Source organism: Cardiocondyla obscurior, linkage group LG06 (assembly GCF_019399895.1).
Source record: "Cardiocondyla obscurior isolate alpha-2009 linkage group LG06, Cobs3.1, whole genome shotgun sequence".
NCBI classification, from domain to species: Eukaryota; Metazoa; Arthropoda; class Insecta; order Hymenoptera; family Formicidae; genus Cardiocondyla; species Cardiocondyla obscurior.
The window spans coordinates 2,502,281-2,515,482 of NC_091869.1; the positions used below are offsets into that span (position 1 = coordinate 2,502,281).

Genomic DNA, 13,202 nt, shown 5'->3' on the forward strand with positions numbered 1-13,202 from the left:
CGTAGACCAAGGGTATGAGTCGATGATGCCCGCATGGCCGGGCTGAAGGAATAGAAGACGAGGAACGGGGGTAGGAAAAAGATACACGGAGTTAGTAATGAAGCGCGACTACATGTAGGCAGTACTAACCCACTGAACGCAATGTCCGGCTGCATGAGCTCGAGACTATTAGAGTTTTTCTTAGCAACCGGTCTAGTGGCGTCTAGCTGCAGTCTGCTAGTCGTCTCGAGGATTCCCTTTCTTCCTCCCGAACGAGATGCGTCAAATGCTCGATACGTCGATTGCATTTTTGAAACTTGCAGCTTAATGCTTTTCTTTTTAATAAGCAGAATTTTAAAAAATTAATGCTTAAATTATTCCATTCCTCTTTTTTTTTTTTTTTAATTATTTTAATTTTTTTTTATATAATTACGTAAAAAAACTAAGAGTCGTTTTTTGAATGAAATTTATGCGCGTGAGTCAACTTACATTGCGACGCAGTTAGAAAACAAACGGGTGTCGGAGATTCGATGAGGGTGTCGAGGAAGGGTGGCGCAGATTGTGGCGCTTGTTCTGATTACGCGTGATACCACCTGCCCCCCCGCAGGTGGCCGATTGTCGTACGATACGAGTAAACTTATCTTTGTGTTCGTGCAGATCGGTGGACAACCAGGGAACAACTTCGTAATTATACTTTGATAGGATTACTTGCGACGCAACCTATAATCACATTTTATAAAACGCGATCGAAGGCGACAATTTCATTACTTTCATTTGCACGATTAAAATCTAAAAATAATATTGAAATATTATACTGATCCTTTAATAAATTAGTAAAATATTAATCAAAATTATTTTAAAAAACAGGCAGGGAACGTAAGTTTATTAAAATAATAATTTATTTTTCTTCGTATTTATTATAAGTTTAAATAAACGACGGTAACATTGTTTCCGAATATCGCTCCACTCGAAAAAGAGGAACGCGTCGTACTGGTGTCAATATTTTGAATTCTAGGGAAGATATCTCTTTCAGTTTGTTTGATTTGCTTTTATCACTGACCACGGATATATCGCAACGGTCCGCGCACACCGATATACACATTTTTTTCTTCTTCTCCTTTCACCCACCCTCGCTTTCCCGGCAATCACTTATGCGGGAGTAGGCACCTGGCCACCCCCGCACGCGTCCTTATCCTTTTGACCACCTTGCCGGGATCTATGCATACTTGCACACGTGTGCATACTTGCGCACATAATCCGGCATATGCCTTCTTTCGACGAACGAAAGTGTTACTCCCTCGGAGTTGCGCGATTAAAGCTGAAAAAATATATATCATTTTACTCGTTTGGTTTTTTTTTAATATATATTTATTCCTTTTCATTTTCTTTTTTTTTTTTTGCGTTTGGCAATTAAGTAATTAGCGATACGATTTTAATTAACAATATAACTGAAATGTGTTTCGGTATATTAAACTTTTATATGAATAACTTGAAATAATTTTATTGCCGACAGAAAATGATATATAATTAAATACCCCGGCGTCAATACCGTGATATATTGCGATATGTTTTATGAAAGGTATCTCAGGTATACCTATAATAGCCGTGAAAATTCATTATCACGTGCGAATAAGAACGCGCGGTCCGCCCACGCCTTCTTCTTCCAATTATCAGCTTCTTGTCCAATTAACGCGCCGACAATAGCCGGTATAATAAATAACGATAGCCGAGTGCCATCGAGACCCATCGGCCGATCATTTCGCGGACAATCGCGGCGAAATCGAAGGGAACGAGGTGCTGTCGAGCGAAACTGCTGCGAGCCCGGCAACTGACAGCCGAGGCCAGAAGTCATCGGCAAACAAACCACGGGGCACATCCTACCGAAGCCCCGATACTCGTCTGCATGCATGCTGGTACGCCGTGCAACCACAATCGCCATTTCCGTAGGAGAAAAATCCGAGGTAACGATCGCGGCAGATGGGCCGAGCGCCCATACGCGCGTCACCGTCTCTCCCGACGCACGCATTATCGTCAATAATAGATGCAGCGAAGGTGCGCATTCAACCCTTGCCTCCACCGGGTCTACCGCGAAAAAGCGAAAAACATCAGCCTGACGACACCGCGAATGCGTCCCTCTTATCCCGCGGGAGCGGCGGCTGAAATATGAATGCAGGTATTCCTCCCTTTCGAATTTCGGGGCCTCGCCAGGCGCGCGTTAGGATATAGGATAGGACGGCTCGTCAGTTTTTCTTGCTTCAATTGTATAGCAAATTCTTTTAATCCATCCACAATTTATATACTATAAATTTTGCTTTTTAATTTTTTTGCGACCTTTTTTTTTTTTTATTAAAATGAAAATAACCCGACTTCTTTTTACTTTGCTTGTTATTTTTTTTTTTTTTTTTTTATTAATGAATATTATTTTATATTTCCGTGCTGTTTAACATTATGCAAGAGTACTTTCAAGACCACTTTCAATGGTGGTATCAAATATCTTTCTGCGCTGCACGCTGGGCTTTGGTCGTTATTGTCCCTCCCCCGTCAGATCAATCGCAAATGATTCGGAGGATTTTAACCCTTTTTCGAGCTTCCCCGGGAAATGTCTTTTTGAAAACGCGGAATCATCCCTTTCGCTCGATTTCCCGTCACTCCTCGCGGAAACACCCGGCTCCTGTTTGAATAAGACGTCCGGACGGGGGCCCGCAGCTGCTGGAAACGCCGTGCGTCACGGTCCATCGTAGCTTTTCCAGATTTTTGCGTGCTGCAGGTGATGCGGGCACGCGACCTTCCACATGCATATGCGCTCTTCTCTGTTCCACGGTTCCGTTGTTGGCCTTTTCGGTATACCCGCGGGGAACCCTTTCGAGAAGTGGCCACTGTGACTTACGAGGATCGAGATCCTCCGGCGAAGCGTGGGAGAGCTGTGGGGCCAGATGCCGGATTTTGGCTTTGCCGCCTGGGGACGTCGTACCGCCGACTGCGTGCGTGTCAAAACAGAATCAATTCCTTTTCTTTTTTTCTTTCTTTCTTTTCGGCTGTTGTTGCTCGATGCGAATTCGCGATGTGGCCGTGCCCATTTATCTCGAGTTTCATCTCTATCTTTTAATGAGGAAGCTCGCGGGAGCAATTTGTATCTTGATACCGCGGACAGCAGCGAGAAAAAAGACGCGTTCCTTTTTATTTCGCAACGTCGTAAAATCCTCTTTTTTTTATTAATATTTTTAATTGATATTTTATTTAACAACTGGCGTAGCGTTTTTAATTACTGCTAGGCATTACAGAGTTCACGCTTAGCATACGTTATTTACTTTTAAAATTATTTGTAGTTTTCGTAATTATCTCAACAAATTGAATATCATTAAAATCTTATAATCGATACGTAGCCGGTTTTAAATATAGGGATGAATCATGTGTCGCGATCAAATTTCAAATTACCGGTAAAGAGTGCGGCTTGCACAACGACGACGTAAGTTCTCACGTGGTGCGGAAACGAGAAACGGATAATTTGTCATTAAGCCGCGCTCGTTATTGTATCGTGTGAGCGTATCTATGTGCGCGTGATTACTCCGTTTTTTTTTTTTCCTTTCCAACGAACCGCACGTTGGATGATGTAACGATAATGCAACGAGCAATCCTGTCTATTCCCACGCAATTGGTATTGCGTTGGCGCGGGCTGGCACGCACGAAATTCCACCCTCGGTCACTGACCACAACGAGCTCGCCCTCCCGATGTGAAAAAGGGTCCTAGGGATCGTGCTTTGCGTGGGGGCCGCGTCGAAACCCCGAAGAGCGAAACTGGGCAATAACAGCAGACTACCTGGACGACGCGTCGGCGCGATTCTGCCATTTCGGCCATATGGCGCTTCCTTCTGAAAGGGCCCAACGGTTTTGCTATGTGACACCTACTGCTCCCACGGGCGGAACATTACGTTAAGATTATCTGGCGGCCGGACCGCTGAATTCGCCTTCTGTACTTTCCAACATGAACCCCGCTGCTATTTTTTTGAAAGAGCTTTATTATAATTTCTTGCAGAATTTCCTAAATTATTTTAAATATTCGAGACAGTATTACATTTAATTAAAATTCGCAGGTTTTTATTGTTGTAATTATGTTGCGTGTAAAGTATGAGATTTATAAGACTAAGACTGAAAAAAAAAAAATGTATTTAGTCTAGACGTGTGAAGCACAGAATCACGGTGAGCCAAAGAGAGTACGTAAACGGCTCGAGGTGTCCGGATCGCCGACCACATGTTATCGGGCTACCCATAAGCATAAAGTACTGCGAATTACTTTGAGAAATTGGTAGTCTGCGAAGGTGACACTAAAGTTTTAACACTCGTATAATTTTTTTTTTTTTTTTACTAATTTTTAAATACGAAACTTATTTTTCTTGGGATTATATACCAAGAAAACGCACAAAAAAAATTTTATATACATATACATACATATGAATATTAATATTTATTAGTTAAAAATTCGTGATACATTAAAAGTAAGCGAGCAAATAAATTAACATCGTGATACGTGATGAAAAACAGGAAGAATTAGATTTCTACGTCTCTTCCTTATTTTTAATATAAATAAAAATATAAATTGAAAGAAACATTATCGAACTGATAATGGGATTCGTCTCCAGTTCGCTGGAACAAAAGAGGCACCACAATTTCACGGTCGCTAACCACATGTCATCGCGTTCGTTCGCTTCGTGAGGAATTGCGAAACGTGTACGGCGGCGTCTTCGCGAGACCGAGAAATAATAGGAGGTCGTCGAAACCGAGAGTGCGAGCTTCTCGCTGGCGAAGAAGTCGAAAACGAACGCGTCCGACGGAGAAGAACAGAGAAAGACGAAGAGGAAGACGAAGGTGGCAAAGAAGATTGAAAAGAGAGAAGGTCGCACCTCACGGGCAACATTTATGCCGTTTACGAGCTCGCCGGTGCGAGATGTAGACGAGGAGCGGTGAAATGAACGCAGGAAAGGCGCGGAAGGCCGAGGAGAAGATACCGGGCAACACACTGAAGTAAAATCGTTTGCGGTTTACGGGAGATTTTATGGCGTAACCCGTAGAGGAGCCACGGTGCTGTTATTATCTATCTCGGGATTAGAAATTGGCTGCCTTTTAATAGGTATCTGCCTCTCGCGCGGGTCTCTTAATGATACCTCGAGCCGGAAGAATTCGAAGATGCTGCGAGCTTCGTATCATTTTTACGCGGAATGCGATGGTGCTGGCACACGCCGGCACTTTATTTCGTATTACACACATTTAGAACGACGCGACGGACGAACGATGAAAGACTTAAAATCGCAACTTTTTTTATGTCGGCGACCATTGTTCAGCAGCGTTGCTCACGACTACTGTGGGATAATGAGACATGATAAATATGTGTGTTACTGCTGTTTTATTTCCCGGCTGATTTTGGACCCCTGAGCGAAAGAATGCGAAAGTTCGGCATCAGATGGTAGAGCTGGCGAACCCAGACGATCGTGGACCATCTGGTGATCCGTCGTGGCATACGGTAAGTATCCGAGCGAGCGTACGAAAATAAAAAGGTTAAAACCTGATACCACGGTTTTGAGAGACTCGAAAGATAAGTAATAACAGGAAGACAGACTCGTGCAAGATGATCCATACATATTTATCATTTGTAGAAAGTACGAAATTGAGTTTACATATGAAATTTATAAAGGATATACGTGAGCGATTGTAGTTGCATGTATAAATTAATGTATTTAAAAAAAAAAAAAGAAAAAAAGGGGAAACATTTTAGGAAATATTCTTAAGTTATGGCACGCTTGTGATATAACATCCTGTATATTCGAATGATCGCGAGCTGCCAAACAAACGTATATATATATATATATTTTTGCTGCGCCGTCTGTGTGTTTCGGCGCGGCGGAGAGAGAGCCGGTGCAAGTTATATTCCTTCGGGATTCTTTTGTCGGTGCGCGAAGCCGAAGCACGCGTGCTGCACGTGCCCCATTGCGGACGTGACTCGGCCAGCATTGCGCCTTATATTGCGTTAACCATCTTATTTTGCCCCGGTTGCGCCCTGAAAAACAACGCCGTTCGGCCGCGGCCGGTTCGGCGGCTGAAATTGCGACGTCGCGAGTTTGACCTAAAAATCCCATTTAACTTTCGACGCGTATTCGCGCCGGGAAATGTCGATACTTTTATCTAGGCCTCGAATTATAATTCCTGCCGAATAAATTAATTCTAACAAATTAAATTATAATTCACGGTTAAAAGTACACATATCATTGAATTACAGATCGATTGGGAGCAGAATAATTCACGCGATGCGAGCGATTGGTTTAACACGGGCAGTTACTTTCGTATACGACTTTCCTAATGGTATTCGGCCGGTGAAACTCTCAAATTTAATCTCACGCGCGGGCACGCGTGTGTACGTGAGGGTAATCATATACCATTGCAGCCGCGGCGTGTTGCTTTCGCGAACGTAAAACTGTGGTGCCGATCTCTTGTGCAAAGAAAAGAGTTGGAGAAATGGACCGCGCGCGAGATCGGTGGAAACGCGAAGGGGCACCATCTCGCTCTGGCGCGAACGCGCGTTCGTTTTGCTGCCTCGATTCAGATCGGGCCCTTTTTTCCCGGTCGGCTCAGACTGATCCCCCTTTGTCTCTCGCGGCGCGGCACGTACCCCAGTTTCAGTGGAGTGATTTACAAGTCACTCCAGCATGAAAGGCAGGTGACCGTGCCGCTCGAGCGCTACTTAAGCGCTCGCACGAGTTGCGAGCACGACCTCGCCGCCGGGGGGTGGGAGGAGGGGAATGAGAAAGAGACTTTCTGGATAAGGGCGTTTGGACCTTGCCGGAAAAGCGGAAGGTATTACAGCAATTAATTAAAACTGACGTTTATAGCAGCGGCGCGTTAGAAATTAAAGCAGGAAACAGGACACCGAGCTTCGATCTGAATGCGCTTTGATAGTGACACCGCTCGACTTTGCACCGCCTTATCTCGCGAGATAATACGGAGATCTCGTGCGTCACGTAACGTCTTCCGAGACAGTCAAACAGCGATTACGTAAAAAAATGTCGAAGGGAAACGAGAGGCGGTCTTTCTTCGGAGATTTCGATTCAAATAAATATTCGAGGCGGCGGGATCACAGAAAGTGTTTGACAACGAGTGGCTTCCGCCGATCAGAATTTGACGTTTTTTTTTTTTTTCCTCCCCCTCGTTTTTATCCCTTATTATTCCCGGGAAAGGTCGAGTCACAAGCGCGACGGGTATCGTACCGTCTTTCGACCGTGAAATCATCGTCCATTGGAGGTCCGGAATTTACCCCACGTACATCTCAGATCTCGAGATCGCTCTTGGAATCGTTCAGACGTATCGAGACGTATTGTCGTGTAAAAGGTCTCGAGAGCGGAGAAAAAAAAGAGAAGGAAAAAAAAAAAAAAGAAATGTGTCGATGAAAATCATCAGGGTGTAACGACACCGCGGGTCGTTCGAGTGTCTCAAAGTTTATCCACCTTTTATCACATTATTTTACTCCTCGTACTCATCTTCTTGCGGGCGGGAAGTCATATTTGGCATTCTAAGTTAAAACTTTTTACCAGGTAATTTTCTATAAAAGAAATATTGATATAACATTTTTTAATATAAAAAATTATCTTTGGTTCTCCGTATTAAATATAAAAATGAAACCAGCGCAGTTATCGAAGGGATAAAACGCCGGGCGTGCTTTGTAGAAGGGTAGCGGGGTGGAGACGAGAAAGTCAAGCGATTTATTAGGGGCGGAAAATCGTTTTTGAAACACAGGGTTGGGACGAGGGGCGCTAATTTGTCAAGGATTCGCCGAGTGAATCCGCAATTTCGTGTCTCGAGGAACCAAAGAAAGACGGCTCGTAATATTAGGCGTTGAAACCGTTAACGACGGCTGACCCGCGTACCTTGACACCCCTCAATTACTTTCTCTCACGTACCGCACCGACTTCGCGGATGGGTTATGGTTTGCACTCACGCACCGAGCCACGACGTAATGCGCCTCGGCGTCGACATCACCGGGCAACCGTAAATATCGGCTTGGCCGAGAAGCCGATCGTTTCGACGCTTCGAGTTAACGCCACGCAGATCCTTCTTTCACTTTTCAAATCGTTTAACCGTGCGTGTTACGCGCAACAAAAGGCGCTGGCAGATGCGTAACAGGCAAATTGAAAAGTGATACTCGGCCACAGGGTCGTCCGTTCTTAGCTTCTAAGGTCTTCGTTTGTCTCTTTCATTCTTTTTTTTTTTTTTGCGTATGTATACGATAAGAATAATTCTAGTTTTAACAGAGCGATTCGCTGCGGTTACGCTTCGTGGAAAGTAATTGAATAGTTGGTAGAAGTCAAGTCGAATACTACGAACAAAATTTTTATTCGCATTTATTGCGTTCTCCAAATAGAAGAGCGCCGGTGTAACCGAGCTATACTCGAGCGTAGTGCAACGTAACACCGGTACAGCGGCACGTGCTCTCGCACGCATAACTTGTCGCCATGTTGGTGCGGGTGTAGATACGGCGCGATATTTGTTCGCCGAAAGAAGGGAAAGAGAGGAGTCGCGAAGGGACACGGTGGAAAGACGTAAAAGAGTCGGCTGAATCGCCTCGTTGTTGGCCACCGCCACCCCTTCCTTCAACCGCCCCTTTTTTCCCGCATTTTTATCTCTCGCGCGTACGTTTCTTCTTTTCTCTCCTCCCGGGTCTCTTTATCAGGCCGCGTCGCGTATCTCGTCCTCTCCAACGTTTGAATGTCTCGCCTCTCCTCCAGTTACTCGCAGGAAACGCCGGCTATCTCACCCGGTTATCTCGTGGAGAAGAGTACACACCTCGCGCGTCAAATATACGGAAAGCGATTTTCAGTTCGACTTCAAGTTACGTTCTGCACGAATACTTAAGTATTTATTTCGCTTTTCTTTTACACGCATTTAAAAAAAAAAAAATTTGCTTGCTAAGTAAAATTAAATAAAAATAAAAATAAAAATGCTTAATTATAAAAAGAAATGCAAATTTTAATTTAAAGACCGAATAGATCGTACGGTTAACGTGGAAACGAAATAAATTTCATTCAGTTAGAATGTTTGCATGTTTCTTTTTTTCTTTTTACGTCGTTCGGATGTAAAACATGCGTATTCGGAACGTGCGACGCATACTATCAGGATACCGCCGTATGCCAGTAGCCAGGTATTTCTTCGATTAGATGCGCGACACTGATTGTGTCTGAATTACACGTCAAATAACGTTTCAGACCGCGATACGTGATATAAAAGCGGAAAGACAATTGACGAACCTTGCGATGACGACCTGGAAAAAAAAAAAAAAAAGAAAGACCTGACAGAGAGAAACCTTACTTATCTTATTAAACGGAACCTAACGTCAGATTACATTTATCGCGAAATGCGAACGATATGGACTGTCGTCGTGCGAGGCTTATCGTTGATCGGTTCTTCACAGTCGATCCTAGGCAAAATATTAAATATGTAAATGGAAATGCGTAGTCGACAAATCGGTAGAAGTACTTTTCTTTTTTTTTTTTTTTTTTTTTTTTAATCGAGTTTAACTCTTATATGGCACCTTATCCCGGCCACTCTATTTTACGACAGCAATCTAAATCAGTAAACTAATCGATCTTGCTATCGTTACATTTTTATTTCACGCGTTACCCTGCACGTAACAGTTTATTAAGGTCGCTCCTCTATACTAATTGCGTCGGTAAACGTATCTCTTGTCGCTTCACGGCGCCAGAAGTTTTGTTGGACTTGCCGTTGCCTCCGCTATTGCTCAACACGTTTTACAGGTCTCACCCCGAAGCCAAGGCGCCGACATTTATATATACACGCGGTCCCGCCGCTTTTTACTCGCGCCACCGCCAATAATTTCTTCATTCGAGGTTTTACGTTAATAAGGCGCTTTTACAAGCGCAACTTGTCAGGTGGAATTCGATGGGAACTCTTCCGACCGCGGGCGTGCTTTATGCAAATCATAACTCGTGGCGGTGCATTTTTCTCAGAAGAATATGTCCCTGCAGAGAGAGGGAGAATAAAAAGCTTCGTTTCCTTTTCGACCATTTTTCTCGGACATGCGGTGTTAAATTAATTAATTACAGGCGTGAAATCGTATTGCGCCGCGCGGGTTATATTTTAAACAACTAGCCACTTCGGGCGGGTCATTTACTTCTACGTTAAAATGACTTTTCTATTTAATAATTCTCGATAATGAACCGCAAATGTACGTACGTGCGCCTTTTACACGGTACTTTACCCGATTACGTTAAATACTAATAATTGAACTAATCGACAAATATTAAATATTTGGCATAATATAAGGCATAATTTAATGTATAACTTTTTAAAACGCGTTGAACCGTGTAGAAGTGAGAAAGAGAGAGAGAGAAAGAGAGAAAGAGCGAGACGGGTAGGCGGTAGGGAAAGGGGGGGAATACGGTGTACGTGCCGCGCGCGAGCTAGATTCCTTCACTACTCCCACTCTCGCTCTCGCTCTCTGTCCTTCTCTAGCGGTCGAGTGAGACGCACGTACGCAGGAGCCGCGCTGCCCGTATCGGAAGAGATACGCATTTTCCTGCAACGGAAACCACCCTGGCACGAGAATTACCTTTTCCCGTCCATTCTCTACGTGCGGAGAGTACCTGTAACCACTTCTCTTCTCCCTGAAGTAAGTCATGTTCTTACTTATGCTTTAATTTCTCCGCGGCGATCACTTAACCTACGAATAATTGATCCGAGTTCACTTCGATCAAGCTCCGCGTACGCCGATCGAAAGCTACGTTCCCACCGTGGCCAACAGCGTTTCCGCAGGGCGTGAAATTTCCGCACGCGGCCGGAAGTGCATCGCCGATATTGAACATTAATCGTCGGCCAGCCGACTTGAGCAACGAGGACCACGGTGTATCCGCGTCTTAATCGTCGTACGTCGAGCATTATATTCAGTGCGATATTCACCGTGAATTCTTTTGCGGGTCAAGAAACAGATCGGCAGCGCGTGCGACGTACGTGGGCTGCGGCACAGCCGAGCACGAGGTACGTGATCTTCATGAATTGTACGTGATCACAGGTTGTCGGTGCGTCGATCGTGCAGTTAGTCGAGTCGGTACGCACCAAAATATCCCTTCGAACAATAAGAGACATACGTAAATCGCGACGTGGACTGTATACATACTCGCGTAATAATCACGTCGTCACCTTGGGCCGCGATGACCGCTGACGCGTTAAGTGTAAGCCGAGTCAGGGCGCGTCGAAACTATACAGTACACACGATGATCGTAAGTTTTTATTTCGATTACACGTTGGGAAGTCATTTGTTTTGCAGATGCGATCTCGTTGCGGTAGACGAACTTAATATTGTCTGAATATTAAAACTCATACTAACCAAATGTGACTTTTTGTTTCAGATGGAGATCTGGAGGAGAATCCAACATATTGTTATCGCCAAAGTTACATCAACGAACTTGTCGCTGGTGGTTAATACGAGGAAGGAGTTCCGACACTCTGCGAGGAAGCCGGATACCCCGAGAGGAAGGCCGAACATTCTGAGAAGAAAAAAAGGTCTCGGAAAGGCATCGTGGCTCAGCGGAGCAACCCAGAGTAAGCATCACTTTTTCTTATTCTTACTTACACTTTTACTTACACTTTTAATCTAATAGCATGTCACAATGGAGAAACTTTATTTTTAACTGTAGCACCTCTACAATTAAATACAATTTTTTTTGTTACAGATCAACGCAGCGGTATCCTCCGTTATCATCGAAAGTGCCGTCCCCGTCGATATTTGATTACACGAACCGTAGCCGGTTCGTCGGCGTACCGGGAGTGCCGTTAAGTATACGGACGTTAATTTTTGATATACGTTTTTTTTTTCTTTTTTTATAACGCGGGATTGTAAAATCACGGTCGCGATTTTCGCGAATTTCTAGATCACAGAAGGAAGCCCCAACATCCTGAGAGGAGGAGGAGGCCTCGGAAAGGCATCCTGCGTCGTCGGAACAATCCCAGGGTAAGCATCATTTTTTTTAACACAAAATTAATAGCTTATTATAATAGAAAACTTTATTTTTAATTATATATTTGAAATATTCATTAGAAGCGCATACAATTTTTTTTTAAGACTTAATATTTGTAGCAGCATCTCTACAATTAAAATTTTATATTTATTTGTTACAGATTAACAGAACTGAAAGTGCCGTTGCCGCTGATATTAAATTATACGAACCTTAATCGGTTCGTCGGTCGGTTTTGAGAATGTCGTAACTATTCGGACGTCTTTTGGTATACGATTTTTTTGTTGAAACGCGAGTGTCGGACCGAATCGCGCGACAGTGTTTAATAATTAATTATCGCGTATGTAAAATCACGGTCGCGAATTTCGCGAGTTTCCAGTGCGCGGAGGGATGACTCGACACGTCCCAACTGAGTGGAGGAGCAGGACCCGGGATGGGCATCCTGCAACGGCAGAGCAACTTATAGGTGAATATTAATTTTTTAAATAAATTTGCTAGTTTTTTACTTTATTATCAAATAATTTCATTTTTAATTATATAATTAAAGAATCAATTGGAGACGCGTAATTTTTTTTTAAGACATATGATATTTTCAGCATCTCTATAATTAACATTTTTTTATTTTCTGTTACAGCCACCGGCAGCATCTTCAACTCTGCTGCTGCACATCAACTGGTGAGTCAAGCTTTTTTGTAATAAAATAAATTTGGGAGGGAAATGCATATTTCAAGCTAAAAAATTAAATAAAAATCTATGAGGTGAATGCACTTCTATTTAGCTAATGGAAAATCACATTTTCTATTTAAAATTATCAGGTCGATTATTATAATATTCTAAAACCACCGTTCTCGTTAAACGCGCGTTAGTTTTGTTTTTTTTTAATTAGCAAGATTATTATATAAAAAACGAAAACAGTTAATTAATTGTTACATTACGCGAACATCTCGATATCTTTTGATCAAAATATTCGTTACAGAACTAGCGTCGGTTATTATTTCTTAGGGCATTAGTGCTGCTAATTTTCCAAAATTATATGCAATTTTTGGTTCTGAAAATATTGACGCATAATTGTACATGCATGCGCACGTCGTTGGGGAGGGCTACCAGTAGGTTTATGCAAATTTGACTCCTCGGGGTCTCGTGTCGAACTCTGATACCGCATAGAGACTCGCCCGGAGACGAAACTCGTCGCGAGCTGTTAAATCGAGAATA

General features: G+C 43.3%; 1 long non-coding RNA gene across 1 annotated transcript; it reads left to right on the forward strand.

Moving 5' to 3' along the window:
* The first annotated feature begins 11,718 nt into the window (after window positions 1-11,718).
* Window positions 11,719-12,760, forward strand: LOC139103471 (uncharacterized). The gene is made up of 3 exons (XR_011545898.1): window positions 11,719-11,986; window positions 12,154-12,456; window positions 12,625-12,760. It is a non-coding gene; the product is annotated as an uncharacterized lncRNA (long non-coding RNA).
* Window positions 12,761-13,202: the final 442 nt, after the last annotated feature.